This window comes from Chinchilla lanigera, unplaced genomic scaffold (genome assembly GCF_000276665.1).
Source record: "Chinchilla lanigera isolate Chin_1 unplaced genomic scaffold, ChiLan1.0 scaffold00054, whole genome shotgun sequence".
Lineage (NCBI taxonomy): Eukaryota > Metazoa > Chordata > Mammalia > Rodentia > Chinchillidae > Chinchilla > Chinchilla lanigera.
In genome coordinates this window covers 13057355-13072432 of record NW_004955455.1, presented here as the reverse complement: position 1 = coordinate 13072432, position 15078 = coordinate 13057355, and the positions used below count along the sequence as shown (strand labels likewise).

The following is a 15078-nucleotide window of genomic DNA, read 5'->3' as shown; positions in this document are numbered from 1 at the left end:
CCATCACACCACTTATATATTTCCAGAGCAGTAACTGAATGTTTGCCTGTGATTATGTGAAATTAATGTTACAGGACAACTTCAACTTGTAAAGAGCTGGGTTACAAATATTTATTTCCAAGTTACATATCTGTAACTCTGAACATGCTTTTATCCACAAATTAATGTTTGCTATAAAATTTAGATTTTTAAGTTAGTCTGCAAAGGGAGCTATACGAATTTAATACCTTATTTGGTATGATAATATATCTTTAAAAAAAGTATTAAAATACAACTAATTATGCAAATCAGGGTATATTTAATTAAGAAACAATTTTACATTGTATACTGAATGAAGATAGAGTATATAAAAATAACACAGTAAATGGGAACTTGACAATATTCTGAACTAAACTTTTGGTTTTATTTAGAATTTTAGGGACTGGTAAAATTAGTTCTTTGTTATATCTTACTTCTTTTAGAAATTTAGAAATGTATGGATCATTTTTCTCTTGATATATTTATCATTAATAATAAAGTCACAGGACATTGAGGTTCGAGACTTCAGGGGTCATATTTAACCTGACCTTACTTTAAATATGAAGAAATGGCCTCAGATAGATGAAATAACTTGACAAAGTTATCTAATCAATTAGCTCTGGACCTTAAATCCTACTCTAAGTTTCCATTTTAGCAGTGTTATTCTGTCATTACAAAGACCACATTTTTGCTTAGAAATAAAGTAAATGGAAACATTACCACAACCACGTTATCAGCATAATTTAGTAATAAATAATAAAGTTGAGAATGTGTATACAATATGACTTTCACATAGGCACATAAATTAAGGCTTTGTTTGTAATTAAAAAAAGAGCAAAACAGTTGGATGTGATGGTAGATAGCAATAATTCCAGCAATCTAGGAGTACGAAGCAGGTAGACTGCAAGTTTGAGCCCAGCCATTGTCCTGTGGGACACTGTCTCAAAATTATAAAAAGAATAGTGATGTAGTATAAGTGCAAAAGCCCTGGTTTCAATCTCTACTTTGCTATAAACTAACAAATAAATATAAAAAGGAGAGGAACACCTTATATATCCATCCATAGAGAAAAGGATAATTGTGATATAGTCACATGATATAAAGCCATACTTTAAATCAATGAACTCAATCTAAGTTAAAAAATATAGATAAATCACAAAAACAAAATGAAGAAAAAAGCAACTTGAACAACTACATGTAGCATATATGAACATTTATGCTAATTTTAACTCAGAAACCCACATTGTTTTTAGAAGAACATATAAATAATAGCACAGTAATGAAACAAAGGATACATACCACCTCTTGGAGAGCAGTGGGTTAGGGGGTGAATGGAAAGGAATGAGACATGGAAGAAGTACAAAAGCAGACTCCAATTATAAATGCATTTCTTTAAAAACTGAATTCTAAAAGATAAGTTCATGGATATTGGGTATAGATATATTTGAAATATTTTGCAATATTTTAAAAGAAGCCAAGCCGGGTGTGGTGGCGCATGCCTGTAATCCCAGCACTTGGGAGGCTGAGGCAGGAGGATCATTGCGAGTTCGAGGCCAGCCTGGGCTACAAAGTGAGCTCAAGGCCAGGCTGAACTGCATAGAGAGACCCTGTCTCAAAAAGACCAAAAAAAAAAAAAAAAAAAGAAGAAGCCAGTTTGCTACACAAAAAAGAGAATTTATAACTGAAAGAGACCAAATTGAACAATTATTTGAAGTTATTATAATGGAAAAGGAAAAAAGAACTTTGGGGTAAAATTAACTCAATTTATAAGTATAAATGACAAAGGCAAACTGAAGCAGAAATAATAAAGAAAGAAGGTTGTGAATTTTGGATCAGATAGTTCTTTAGCGTCATTGTGAGTGATGGTATTGACCTGAAACAGTTTGGCTGCTGCTGGGATGTTCTTAGGAGAGGAGAAAGAGGTCATTATGAGGCACTGATGCCAAGATGCACACTAGCAAAGGTTCCCCTCAGGAAAGGATAGACATCATGTATGTGTGACTCAGAGATGGTCTTCAATTACTTGATTTCTTAGATCATCCTAAGTTTATTTCTAATGATAATGGGTGATCCTGGCTTGTTAATACATTTAGATGCAGTGTCACATTTTTAACTATTCAAACTATAAGCATCTGAAAAAAAGCTTTTATGGGGGCTGGGGATTTAGCTCAGCAGCAAAAGCGCCTGCCTGGCAAGCGCAAGGTCGTGAGTTCAGTTCCTGGTACCGGAGAAAAACCAAAAAAAAAAAAAAAACAACAAAAAAAAACTTTTATGGCTTACTGATCATGGATGTTAACATAAACCTTATTTTTAAAGTTCCCTTTAATTATAACATAACTGTCATTCATATGAGAGTCTGGTTAAATGTACTAGTTTACTTACTGTCCTTTAGGAATTTTACTATGTTTTGAGGGAAACAGGAGAGTGAGGAGCAGCCGAGGATGTAAAAAGGATTAAGATGTGTTTTGTACATGTACCAACTTCCCATGATAAATGTAATCATTATATACTGAAAACATGTACTAGTAAAAATAAAAATTATAAAGTTACTGGAAATTTTACTATGTTTATTAACTACTGTTCTTTTTTTAAAAAATAGAAATGATTCCCCATTCAAAGCAAGACAAAAAACAAAGCATAAACTGAAAGAACTAATATTGATTTGGCAGAAATTATTTTTTTGGTCTTACTCATAAAAGATATGACATTATTGCATGTCTATATCTGTTTTCATGAGAAGCCACTTTGAAGATATCAATATGTAATACAACCACCATTGTTAATTCCCTACCACTTTGTTTGTAACTCTGTATTGTCTGTATTGTACTTGTGATATGTTGTAAAATGTTGTATGTCTGTTAATGTTTCCCTCCTTTTATCCTTAAAATAAAAAAAAAAAAAAAAAAAAAAGATATGACATTAAATATTCTACCTTAATGACCTGATTTATATCTAGAAAACCCTAAAGAATTCTCACACACACACACACACACACAAACACACACACACACATATATTCTGTTACAGTTTATAAATGAATTTAGCGAAGTTGCAGGGTATAAAATCAATAGATAAAAGCAATTATATTTCTACATACTAGCAATGAACAAACCTAAAAAGGAATCATGAAAACAATACATTTATAGTACATTAAAAAGAATAAAATCTTCAGGAATAAATTTAACTAAGGAGGCATAAAGACTTGTACAATGCAGCCTGCATATGTAGCTCAGTGGAAGAGTATGTACTTAGCATATGAGGTCCTGGGTTCAATACCCAGCACAGAAAAAGAAAAGATCTGTACAGTGAAAAATTTTTAAGATATTGCTAAAATTATCTAAATAAGTAGATATCTTGTGTTCAAGTACTAGAAGACTTGATTTTCTTAATATTCTTAGTTACCTTCTCCATTGCTGAGATACAATACCCAACATTCATAATGTAAAGGAGAGGTTGATTTGGGCTCATCATAGTTTGCAGAGGTTTAAATCCCTAGCCAGCTGGCTCAAAAACAGGACAGTATGGCATAAAGACATCACAGAGAAGAGAGTCAAGGGAGCAGCCAGAAAGGGAGATTAAACCACTCCAGGTCACACCCCAATGACCTGCCCCTTCCCATCAGACCCACCTCCTAACAGCAAGCCAGCCATACTGCCCCCATAATCCAGTCACCTCCCAAAAAGCTCCATCTATGATCACACAAGGTTTTGGGGGGACACATCTAGATATAAATCACAATATTTCATCTTTGGCCCCCAAAGACTCAGGAACATCCCTTTATGCAAAACAATGTAGTCTACCTCTCAGAGTTTCCAATGTGCTAACAGTTTCAGTATTGTTGAAAATTTTAAGTTCAAAATCTCCTGAGAAATACAGCAAACTCTTAGCTGTTAGCCCCTGTAAAAATCAAAAGAACCACTGCTGACATACAAAGCTACAGGGCAAATAAACAGTCTCATTTTAGAAGGAAGGAATAGGACGCTAAAAACCAATGGGATAAAGCAAGATGGAAATCTAGCAAGGCAAATATTAAATCCTGTAACTCCATGTCCAGCACCAGAGTCAAGTCACAGCAACAAAATGTGAACTCCAAAGGTCTTGGGTGGCCCCACCCCTCCAGTGCTGCTGCTGGTGGTTGTAGCACTCACGACTTCTCTTTTAGGCTGGCTTTGCTCATTCTTTGCAGCTTTCCTCAGATTTTCCATGTTCCTAGTTTCTCCAACTTTCTGGGGCTTCCAGCACACTTTTGGTTTCATTCCCACAGCCATATGCATTGCCTTCTCATGGGCACAAGGCCTGGTCTCCCAGGCCTTCTTAAATCCGGGTAGAAGCTTCCCTGACCCCACAAAACTTGCATTCTGCATGCCTGTAAATCCACCATCATGTAGATGATGCCAAGGTCTGCCACCAGGTTGAGCAATAGCCAGGCCCTCTTAAATTGTGGCTGTATGGGTCTTGAGTGTCTGGATGGCTTAAGGCTGAAGCCCTTAAACTGAAGCCCCAGGGAATTGATGCCTTAGGCATCCGTTCTTCTGAGCACGGGTCCCCTGGGGCTCTCTTCTCAAAACAAAGTCTTTCATTTTTATAGGTGGAAGGGTAGGACCTTACTATTTCGAGGATACCCTCAAGAAATCCTTCCTACTGTCCTGACTCAAACTACTAGACTTCTTTTTAATACTACTTTTTTGAGTAACCAAGTTCTACTCTGGTTCAACTTTGCAGCTTCCAACTTTACTGAAGCTTCCTTTCTGGCCAGACTCTGAACTTTTAAACTCATAGCTGTGCCATGTGCTCTTGATTTTCAGTATTAAGCTAGCTAAAAGCCCCTAACAGTACCCATGCCACCACCTCATTAGGCTTCTTTGAAATATCCTTTTCCAGATTAGTTAGTCCACTGACCTGAATCTTAGTGCCCCAAAAAGTTTCAGGACATGAGCAAAATATAAATACAAGTTTCTGCCAGTGAATAACACACACAGTCTGGAGTCCAACTGCCAAAAATGGAGTCCTTCTTCCCAGCTGAAACCTCTTAAGCCTTGTCTTCACCTGCTGCACTACTGTCAGCATTTTGATCTGAGCTCTGACCAGAATCTGCTTACAAGATCTGCTTACAGCATTCTAGGGCTTTTCCAGCCAGCATTTCCAGTCTCTTCAAACTCCTCCTGCAAACCAGTTTCAAAGGCTTCTAACCACATGGTCATGTACAGTAAGAGTGATGACCTCCCTCTTCTGGTACCAAAACGTATCCTAGTCACTTTCTTTATGGCCGAGACACAATACTTGACCACCACAATTTGAAGAAGAAGAGGTTTTTGAGAGGCGATTAGGGTGTGACAAAGGTGGCTGGGGAAGTAGATGTGACCTGTTAATTATAAGATCCTGAAACACATGGGCAGAACAGGTCCTAAAGCCCTGCAAGTGGAATTCTTATGAGTACTTGAGCAGGTTTTCAATAAGATGGGCTAGTCCTGATGTCAGCCTGAGGCATGGGATCCCAGCACTACCTTTCAGGACCCGTATACAGAAGTTCTTTCGGGTTTCCTTGAGATTTGCATAGTATAAAGGACAGATGGCAAGAAGACCCTGCTATTGTGACTTCTCATAGTAACCCATGCTGTGTTTCCCAAACACAGTGTGTACTTTAATTTTTGCTTTTTCCTTCTTTTTCTCTTGTTCTGCCCAAGTTCACTTTGCAGAGCTGTTTTCTTTCATACCCCTTTACCCCTCAACTTCTCAAATAAACTTCTGGCACCATTTTTGGCTTGTCTCATCCAATTCTTTGTTCAAGATGAGAAGAACCTGGAATCTCTCCAAAAGGAGAGGCAAAAAACCCAGAACCTGGTAACATTTAATTGGCAAGCCATTTTTACAAACAGGCTACCCAGTAACAGTTTTAGTCCACAGTTGGCTGGCTCCAAGGTAGGATGGCATGGCATAGGGGCATGACAGAAGAGAAGCTGCTCATGGTGTGGCAAGCTAGAAGCAGAGAGAAAAGAAACAAGGGAGGAGTCAGGAAGGGAGATAAACGCTTCCAGGCTATGACCGCAGCAACCCACTTCTTGCAACTGGACCCTACATCCTAACAGCAAGCCAGCTATACTGCCCCCATAATTTAATCACCTCTCAGAAGCCCCACCTATGATTGCATAAGGCAGTAGGAGACACGTAGGTATGAACTACAACAAAGTGAAGCCAACAAAGCAACATATACATTCAATGTAATTCCTATCAAAATCCTAAGAGTGCATAAACAGAAAAACCCACCTTTTAACAATCTTGAAAAAGAAGAACAAAGTTGGAGGACCTACAATTTCTGTAGCCTACAATATAGTTCTAATAATCAAAACTGTTGTATTTGCCTAAGATTAGATATGGTATATAGCCCCATAGCCCCATGGACACAGCCATTGGAATAAGTCTACTTCTATAGGTAATTAATTTCAACAAGAGTATCAAAAACAATCAACTAGAGTAAAAATCTTTCAGACAAATGTTGCTAGAACAACTAGGTATGTATGTGTAAAAGAATGTAGCTGGACTATTACTTTGTACCATACATACTAGATTAAAGACTTAAAGAAGATCTAAAACTACAGAACTCTTTTAAGAAGTATAGAGAAATATTTGCACAATCTTGTACTTTCCTATGGTTTTTAAAAATGTGACATCAAAATAATTAGAGAAATACAAATTAAAATCATAGTATCTCAAATCTGCAGAAGTAGCTTTTATTAAAAAGACAAAAGATAATTTACAGTAAGGATGTGGAAAAAGGGAACTCTTGTACTCTGATAGTAGAAATATGAATTCATTTATCCCTTACGGAAAACTGTGGAGTTTTCTCAAAAAATTAAAATTAGAACAAACATGACCCAGCAACTCTACTTCTACCAGCATAGTATCAACCAAAGTGTTCACCAATGGACTTTTTAAAAAGTGTGATTTATACACAGTGGGATACTATTTGGCCTGGGGCAGCAGGGAGAAAATCCTGTCATTTGCAACAACATTGATGAACATAGAGGACATTATGCTAAGTGAAATAAGGCAGATAAACAACTGCGATCTCCTTTATATATGGAATGTAAACATTTAAACTCATAGAAGCAGAGTAGAAGGACTTTGGGTGGTGATGATGAGGGGGTGAGGTATATCAAAGGACACAAAATTTCAGTTGAAATCTGGTAAGAGATATGTTAATTAGTTTGATTTAAACAAATAGGACTGTATACATATATCAAAATATCACAATATGTACTACATATAATATAGTACATATGTATAATTTTTCACTTGCCAATTACCCCATTAAAAAACAATGAAAAACAATGAAATGACACCAAAAGTAAAAGCAACAAAGGAAAGACTAATTGGACATTACTAAAATTAAAAATTTATCTTCATCAAAATATACTATCAAGAGTGAGAGAAAATATTTTTCAACCATGTATCTGGTAGGGGTTTAATACTCAGAACATATGAAGAACTTTTGGCTGGGCATGGTAGTGCATGCTGTTATCCCAGCACTTGGGAGGCTGAGGCAGGAGGATCACTGCAAGTTTGAGGCCAACCTGGGCTACAAACTGAGTTCAAGGCCAGCCTGAATTGCATAGTGAAACCTTGTCTCACAAAACCAAAGAATAAGCAAACAGACAAAAAAAAAGAACTTTCTCAACTCAACAAAGAGACAAGTAATTCAATTTAAAAGTGGGCAAGGGATCTGAATAGACATTTCTTGTAAAAAAAGTACAAATGGCTAACAAGCACATGAAAAAATGCTCAACATCAATGATTAGGAAAATGCAAAACCACAATGAGGTATCACTTTACACCCATTAAGATGGCTATAATCAAAAAACAAGAAAATACAAAGTGTTGGCAAGGACACGGAGAGAGTGGAACACTTTGTATATCGTTGGAGAGTGTGAAATGGTGCAACCTCTATGGAAAACAATTCCGCAGTTTCTGGAAATGTTACACACAGAAGTACTTATGACCTAGCAATTCTACTCCCAGTTATCTAACAAAAGGAATTGAGAAAGGGACTAAAAAAGATACTTATCTGCTAATGATTAAATCAGTAATATTCATGATAGCTAAAAGATAAAAACAACTGAAGTGGGGCTGGGGATTTAGCTCAGCGGCAAAGCGCCTGCCTGGCAAGCGCAAGGTCGTGAGTTCGGTTCCCGGTACCGGAGAAAATCCAAAAAAAAACAAAAAACAAAACAAAACAAAAAAAAACAACTGAAGTGTCCATCATCAGATTCATGGATGAACAGAATAAGGACTGTACATGCAATGCGATATTATTGAATCATAAAAGCGAATTAAGTTTGAATAGATCTATAATATGAATGAACCTTGAAAAAATTTTGTGGAGTGAAACAATTGACACGCAAATGCACAAATACTACATGATTCTATTCATATAAATACTTAAAATAGGCAAATTCACAGAGACAGAAAGAGGGTAAGAGATTAGCTGAGGCTAGGCAGAGAGCAGGGGATGGGGTATTAATTCTTAATGGGTACCACGATTCTGGTTGAGATGATGTAAAAGTTCTGTGGATAGTGGTAATGTACCCACAACTACAGTATTTCTTTATGACAAATTCTGTAAGTGAAACTGATGTGCCAAAAGGTGCATAATAATTAGACACTGAATAGTAGTCTAATTTACATTATTGATAAAACTTGAACATTTTTTCATGAATGATGAACTCTTTGTAATCTCTTTTCATTGCACCTAGTGAAATACAAGATAACAAGTGTAGTGAAATCTAGTAATCTTATAAATATTTGTGACTTATTTATCTTTTAAAAATAGGTTTATATAACAATTTTCTTTTTTTTTTTTTTTGGTGTGGTGCTAGGGACTGAATCCAGGGTCTTGTGCATGCTAGGGAAGTGGCCTAGCACCAAGCTACATCCCCAGATCCACCATCATTTCTTGAAGTTGGTGCTGCTATTGCATGAACAATAAAACCAAACAGCGTACTGGTAATTCCAAAACACATTATAGGATATTACCTCTTTTTACTTATTCTAATTGTTAAAACATGCAGGTTTTTGTCCAGCAAATAAGAAATCTTTGTTGGCACAAGCCTACCAATAAATAGCATTTTGCTACTATTTCATATACACTTTGCTTCACATGGTTGATAATCAGCCTATCTCCCTATAATCTGTTGGAAGCTCACGGCAAATAAGTTTATCAGCTATGGGCTAGACTAACCTTTCACAGACATAAGGAGCAATATTACAATGGATTAGGTACACCTGGGCACCACCACACTAGGCTGTAAGTTCATTGAGACCAGGGTTATTTTAATACTAAAGAAAAAACAACAAAGAACTTCTGGTTAGCATATTGCTTTGTAACAGCAACTGCTTAAACAATGCCATTTAACAAAGAAAAGGTTTTTACATTGCTCAGAAAAAAAGTGGATCCTTAAGCTGGAATATGTTAGAGTCAGAGTAGATGAATTGAAAATGAATCACACTGCTATTTATAATGATAATTACAGCATAGTTTGCAATAGAAAACATTTGGAAACAACCCACATGTCCATCAAAAAGGAATCAGAACAATTACACACTTGATTACTGTGTAACTAATACAACCAGAAGCAGAGCTATAGGAATGATGTCTTACTAAAGTATTAAGTGATATGAAATGTAATACGCTAAGTAATGTGCATAATGTGATTACACTTTAATGACACTAATAGTATGAACAACATTAGGAAAGATAAAGGAAAAATCTAGAACATGCCTAAACTATTTACGGTGGCTGTATGTTGGGTAAAGGTTGACAAGACCGATAACGTTTATTTGATTGGGGTTGCATACTTTCTATACTGTGCATTATTGTATTGTTTAAAATTTTAGGCTGGGGATTTAGCTCAGCGGCACAGCGCCTGTCTGGCAAGCGCAAGGTCGTGAGTTTGATTCCTGATACTGGAAACAAACAAACAAACAAAAAAATTGTAAAATTTTACTGTATTTAAACAAGAAAGTTGGTCACTCCTTCCTTTGGCCCATAATTAAAATGTATACACAGCGACCAATAAAATATCTCAAAAATGATAATGTGAGATTCTAAGGAAATAATTGTTCTACTATTACGTATGTTTTTGCCAAGTATTTAATTTCCATTTTCTTTATTATTTCATTTATCCAACTGAGATGGTAACAGATCTTATAACATTTCTTCACTATTTCATGAACATATTTTATTTTTTAAAATAATATACTACATATAAAGAAAGGTAGAAGAAAATATCTAATAACTGCATTAACAATAACCAAGCTAAAAAATCCAGACAGACATGATAAAATTACTGTATAGGAACTAGATGGAAGAAAATAAAATGCTACTAACATATAAAAACTTTAATAAATGAAAGATATGTTTTGTTCTCTTATGATGATTCAATATTGAAAAGATGATTTTCTTTATTCATGAAATTCCAATGGAATTTCTTTTAAACTGCTTAGAATTTGATCTATAAGAGGGGTCAGCAAGTTTTTTCTGTAATATTTTAGGCTTTGTGCTTTATAGTCTCTGATGTAATCATTCAACTCTGTCTTATAGTATTAAAGCAGCCATAGATAATACATATGAATAAGCACATATTCCAATAAAGCTTTATTTATACACACTGAAGTTTGAATTTAATATAATTTTCCTATGTCAATAAATATTATATTTCTGATTTTCCCTCCAACCATTAAAAAGTTAAAAATCATTTTTAGCTTCTAGATTATATAAAACAGGCAGCAGAACAGATCTGGTCTGTAAGTTACAGCTTTCCACCTCCTGATATAGAAGAACAAACATCCATAAATAGCCAGGGAAAAGTCTGGAAAAAAATCAACTACTGAGATCTGGAGCTGTAATAGCCAGAAAGATAAATGAAATAAAATGGGGGGGGGGTGCTTAAAAACAAAACCAAACACAGATGGATATTTCATACATGATATAGACTGCATTTCAAATCAGTGTAAGAAGATGAGTTACTTAATAAAATGACATAAAAACAGATAACTACTCATTGAAAGTAAAGATAAAAAAGGAAGATACTATAGCTCATTCTTTATACCAAAATATTTAAATTTTTTACATTGGAAAATTAAAACCATTTAACTCATACAAATACAGGTGAATATTTTTTATAATCTCGTATTTCATGTATGACGTAAAATGCAGCAACTGAAATAAATATTTATTAATTTTCCTGCAAACAATGTAAATCTCCAGGATGATGCTGAAGGGAAGTAATCAGGATAGCTGTGCAACAGAGGCCCAGAGAGTAACAGCTCTGTGGTTAAGGATAAGTACATATGTACTGATCTTATATAAGCACAGTAAGTGGAAAAAGCACATTGCAGAACAGTACATATAATAAAGTCCCATTTTTATTTACAAAGTGGTGTGCACATAACTGCATGTGGGCTTGTGTGTGTAAAATAGTATCTCACTATGGTTTGCAGTACGGAGATGCAGGGGCAGGGGATATAGCTCAGTGGCATAAGCGCCTGCCTGGCAAGCGCAAGGTACTGAGTTCGATTCCCGGTACCAAAAAAAAAAAAAAAAAAGATTATCAAGAAGTTAATTTTGGGGCTGGGGATTTAGCTCAGCGGCACAGTGCCTGCCTGTCAAGCGCGAGGTCGTGAGTTCAATTCTTGGTACCGGGGAAAAAAACAAAAAACAAAAAAACCTCCAAAAAACAAAAGTAAGGAGATGCAGGGATCCTATTGGGAGGTTCAAGAAAAAGATAAAATTGAGAGATTATTTGAAAGTTCTCAATACATTGAGAAATATTTATAATTTTTATCAGAATTATACAAATTAATAAAAGAAATGAAGCAATTATTTACTCGGGGAAACAAAACGTTATGCAGAGAAAGCAAATTTAATCATAGTCCACTAAAACTCACAGTGGTGAACAACGTACATATTATAATAATGGAAGCATTGTATGCCGAGCTAACCAAAAATTACAATATGCCTATTTCTGAAAGATGGGAGTAAAATGTGTGATTTCTATATAACAAAGCTGTGTTTTCATCCTTCACCTAAAATTGAAATATCGGATTTTAATGCTATTTAGAAATATGGGGGGAGGCTGGGCATGGTGGCGCACGCCTGTAATCCCAGCACTCAGGAGGTTGAGGCAGGAGGATTGTTGGGAGTTTGAGATCAGCCTGGGTTACAAAGTGAGCTCGAGGCCAGCCTGAACCGCATATTGAGACCCTGTCCCAAAAAGACAAAAAATAAATAAATAAATAGAAATATGAGGGAGAGGGAGGAGAAAATATCTATAAAACTTTAAAGTGGTTGCCACTGACAAGCAGGAATTGGGAGTGGGAGTAGGGTTATGAAGCACGGAACTTTTTTTTTATTACAAGCCTTTGAGAAATTTTTGACTTTCTAAACTACAGAAATGTGTAATTTTTGATAAAAATAACATTATGCAAAATTAATACTTCTTTGGCATAAAACACTATTAAAATATAGAGATACAAATATGAAAAATATTTCCTTATTTACTACAAAGATAACTAATAGTTACCTAAGATATATAGAGTATATATAGTCAAGAAAGATACCAAAATGTGTAAAGGGGGGAAATACCCAATTTGCAGAATTATGAATAGTTAACGAACATGTGAAAATATTTTCAACTGCAGAAATACTCAAAGAAATGTAAATTAAATGACATCAATTTTTTTTCATATCACAGCAGCACAGTGTTGAGGTATAAAAAGAAATGCCCCAGCAGACCCAGTAGGTGGGTCTGTACATCAGTAAGATAATACCTCTTCATTGATGGGCAAGCTGGCACTACCTAACAACACTTACAAGTGGTGATGCTTTTTATCTTGCAATTCTACTTTTAGTCAGTTGTTCTTCTAAAATATTCTAGTGGAGAAAAATATGTGTCCCAGGAATGTTCAATTTAGCAGGGTAATGCAAAGAACTTTAACTCTCAAAAACATCAACTAAATTATGGAACAAGCATTTAGAGGTTAAAATGAGTAAGTATACATGTGATGGTCTTATATATTGATATACTGGGTAAAAAAGCACGTTGCAGAGCAGCACATATAATGAAAGTGCATTTTTATTTAAGAAATGATACAGGGGCTAACGTGTAGTTAGCTCAGTGGTAGAGTACAGTACATGCTTAGCATGAGCAAAGCTCTGGGTTCAATACCCAGCTCTCCTCCTAAAAAAAGAAAGAAAAAGACCCAGCATATAATTCATGTTGGGTTATATATTTCCATAAGGAGAGATTCACAAAGAAAATAAACCAAAGCACTAGCAATAAACAAACTCTGGTAGTGACATAACTCCAGAGGAATTTCACTTTCTGTGTTTCAACTGTTTATAGTAAGAAAATTGTGGTAGTCCCTTGGTGACTGCAGGGATTGGCTTGAGGACCTCTCTGTGACACCAATATTTGTGGCCATTCAAATCCCTTATAGTTGGCCCACCATATCTGCAAGATCTGAAATGTTTAGATTCCTGGCTGACTGAATTTACAGTGTGGTCGCCCACACCTGTAATCTCAGCCCTCAGGAGGCTGAAGCAGGAGGATCAGAGCAAGTCTGAGGCCAGCATGAGCTACACAGTAAGTTCAGGGGCAGCCTGAACTGCATCTCAAGGACTTGTCTCAAAAAACAAATGAACAAAACAAAACTGAATCCACAGATTTGGAGTCCATGGATATAAGGCTGCTCTATTCAAAGTTAAAAACTCTCAATGATACATTTTAAGGTATCTAGCATTGTGACAGTTACTTTGGGTTAATAAATTACAATTTTAATGGCAACTTCTCTATATTAATTTATTTTTAGAATCATGAATAAAAGTCTTCATAGTAATGATAAAAAAACTATATTCTTGGACTTTATCAGCATATTAGGCAGTTACCTAGTTCTATGTACAATCTTCCTTATACCAGTTGTTAAAACATTCAGTGGTCTTTGTTTTTTGTTTTAAAAGTTATAGCCAGGCATGGCGGCACACACCTGATATCCCAGCACTTGGGAGGCTGAGCCAGGCAGATTGCCACAAGTTTGAGGCCAGCATGGGCTACATAGTGAGTTCAGGGGCAATCTGAACTATACAGCGAGACCCTGTCTCAAACTCCTCCCCTCTTCCCAAAAAAAAAGTTATACATGTTCAACAATATTCCAGCAACATAATGAGGTGTAAGAAAATTTCCCTTTCCGTTCCCATTCCTCCATGGTAATTACTCTAAAGAAACTGTTGTGTATTTGTCAAAAAATTTCTATAAAGACATATAATGATCATTCCCCTTTTATTACACAAAGTCACGCTGTAATACTGATTTGAAACTTGCTGACATACATCCTCACTATCAGTCTAAATAAACAAATAAGTACGTGATTATTGTAAAATATTCTCTAATAGTGTTTCTCTTTCTTTTGATTCTTTGGTTCTTCAAAACAGGATCTCGCTATGTATTTCATATTGGCCTTGAACTCATGGCAAACTTCCCGCCTTAGCCTCCCAAGTGCTGGGGTTATAAGCATGCACCACCATAGCTCCTAATTGTATTTCTTATTTAAAAGACATATATGGACTAATGTGGAATCACAGTGATCAAAAACAAGCAAGCAAGCAAAATACCTAACTCCATCCCTGCATCTGGTTTTAATCATAAAAACCATTGCTGACTCCACCCTATCCCATCAGATATGTTATGGCATGGTTACTTTGTGTTACAGGTTTTATGTGCGTTCTATCAATTAATTCCCAGAAGAATCCTAGGATGCAGGCCCTATTATCCCAATTTTACAGATAAAGAAGCTGCAACTCTGAAAAGGTTAAGAACCAGGACTAAAGGAAATTTAATTTCTTAACTTGCTAATCACGGCATGAAAGCTAAAATCTAAACAAGTTCCAACCACTTGCTTATATAAGTAACCATGGGGGCTGGGGATTTAGCTCAGCGGCAAAAGCGCCTGCCTGGCAAGCGCAAGGTCGTGAGTTCGGTTCCTGGTACCGGAGAAAAACCAAAAAAT

General features: G+C 35.8%; 1 protein-coding gene and 1 pseudogene across 2 annotated transcripts in view; both read right to left on the bottom strand.

Annotated features, from left to right (window-relative positions):
- The window catches only part of LOC102020759, a 45152-nt pseudogene extending 40770 nt beyond the window's left edge, over positions 1 to 4382 (bottom strand).
- Positions 1 to 15078, bottom strand: part of Taok3 (TAO kinase 3) — a 186922-nt gene that overhangs the window by 135107 nt on the left and 36737 nt on the right. The window lies entirely within an intron of this gene.